Below are 2,341 nucleotides of genomic sequence, written 5' to 3'. Positions count from 1 at the left end.
GCGGCCGTGCGGGGCTCCAGCTCCCGGCCCTGTGCCCGGGCCGGCGGCGGTGGAGGCATCCTCGCGCTCTCCTGGCTCCCTTCGCACCCTCTGTCCAAAGCACCAGCTGTGCAGCAGGGGGTTAAGTCAGTTTAATGAATGTTGAGCGAGGCATTGCCCAACTTTGCGGCGTCACTGTCCCTCTAGGTCCGGGCTGCTGGGTCACACGGGGGCCRCGTCTGCAGCTGAGCCTTCCTTACTGCTCTAGCGCTTGGGGGTTATTTTCCTTCTGGAAGATGACCTGGATAGCTTCCAGCAGCCCTCGCTCCCAGGTCCTAGCTACTTCCCCAACAGGCCTGGCCAGATTCGGAGGGGTCTGGGGTGTCCCCTGAGTTAGGCAGGAGACTGGAACAACAGTACCAGAGTTTTATTTGAATGCAGCCTCCCTTGCTCCTGCCGCCTTCCTCCTCAGAAGCCAGCCGCAGGACACCAGGGCTCCACAGCCGGCTGCCTTCCCGTTCCAGTTCTGCCCCAGCCTCCCCCCAGGGTAGATCAGCAACTGCGGGGCCGGGGCTGGCAGGGCTTTCCGTTTCTGAGTACTGCACCCAGGCAAGATTAAACATTAACTCAGCGCTGCAGGTGCTAAGGCCTCACGCGGGAGCGATTAGCCCAAGTCCAGCGGTCCTGAGGACGAGTCTGACTGCTGAACTGCCCCTCGAACCCCTGCGGGAACATCGCAGACCGACAGGAGCCCCGGCTGTACGGCGACAGCCTCCCGCTCCTGCTTTCTTTAGCGCTTGGAGTTTCCCCTGTGCACGGAGGCCGGCGTTGGTCTCGCCCCAGCCGCGGGAGCACGTGTCCCCGCAGGGTCCCCCTCGGCAGCCCTGGCTGCACCCCAGGYGGCTCAGGGACGTTGCTGCTCCTCGGCTGGGTGGTGAACTCGAGGCTGGAAGCGCGGCAGGAATAGCACGAGCCGGAGTCTGGCACTCGTCCGCCTCACGCTGCCGCGTGTCCCGTCTGTTCTCACTTACCCGAGCGGCAGGATCCACCTCGTTCCGCAGACAGGTTCAGCGCTAGTCACCATCGCGTTAGCTTTGCAGTTGTCTTGTTTTGGCTTCTCGGGAAACAAGCCCTCGGCACCATCTGTTACCTCCGTCGGAGAAGCTCCTACAACCTTCCCCTTCGGGATTTGGCAGAGGATGGGGCGGGAGGAGAGACTTGCTAAAAAAGAAGGTTTGGATTTAGCGCYGTGAGGAGCGCGGGCTGCAGTCAGTGGGTCACGACGTCCCCGAGACGCTGCTGGGGGCGGGTGTCTTTCTTTGGGGCCACGTCTGCTCAGCCGAGGTCTGGGCGACGAGGTGGCTCCCCAGGCCTCCACCCCCCCCCGCATGGTTTTTCTGCCGTTCGTGTCCCCCCGGAAAGACTAAGAGGGATTTAAACCCGGCAGTAAGCCAAGAAAAGACCCAAAACCAGCAGCTTTTAGTCTCGTTCATAACCTTACCAGCGGGGACCTGGCGTTTTGCTTGGCCCGGAACAAGTGGAGCTGCAGTGAGCCGGGATCCCACCACCACACACGTGGAGCACGAGCTGCTCCAAGGAGCAGGCGCTTCGGCGGCGGATGGAGGTTGGCAGCACTCCTGCGAGCGGCACGCAGATGTGCGCTAGAGCCGCCGAGGCTGGCGCGGGGCAGCCGCAGAGCAAGTGCTTCTTCCTGCTTTAATTCAGTCTTGCCCCACTAACGCTGTGCTGCTGTGGTCGGGCGGTTTCCAAGCAAGACGGGGCGTCTCGCGGAGCTGCCGCCCCGGCTCGCAGAGCCTGGCTCACCCGGGYGTCAGGGGGTGGTTGAAGGAAGCTGAGCGGAGCCCAAGTGACCCCGYGTGCCGGTGCCGTGGGAGCCAGTTCGGGCGGCAGCCTGGGAGCGGCGCCTCGCCACCGCGAGTCGCATCCTGTCGAGCCGCGCCGAAGTGGAAATCACCGCCACTTCCTAAGCCACTGCTGCAACTGCGCTGCGGCGGGCCAGGGCCGTGCTGCCGCATGCAGCTCCTGGTGCCACCATGGTTCCCCCCCCCCCCCCCCCCGCCCAAGGGCTGCTCGCTTGGCGCAGGCGGCTCCGGCGCAGCATCAGGGCTCGAGCCCCTGCTCCAGCCACAAGACCCGGCCCAGCYCCAGCTCGACACTCAGCCCTGCTGAAGGGCAGCTTTTCCTTAGGGCCGTTCCTGGGAGCCTGCGGACAGGCGGCGCTTGAGCCAGCCCAGGCTGGGGGCTGCCAAGCACCTCTAGCTGCAAAAAACTTTAGCTGCAAAATCCCCCCATTGCTGTGGGGCAAATGTGTCAGTGTACCAGCCCCAGCACCACACACACA

The sequence above is a fragment of the Apteryx rowi genome, unplaced genomic scaffold (genome assembly GCF_003343035.1).
Source record: "Apteryx rowi isolate R43461 unplaced genomic scaffold, aptRow1 scaffold_530, whole genome shotgun sequence".
NCBI lineage: Eukaryota > Metazoa > Chordata > Aves > Apterygiformes > Apterygidae > Apteryx > Apteryx rowi.
The sequence above is the reverse complement of the archived record's forward strand: the minus strand, read 5'-3'. Positions refer to the sequence as shown.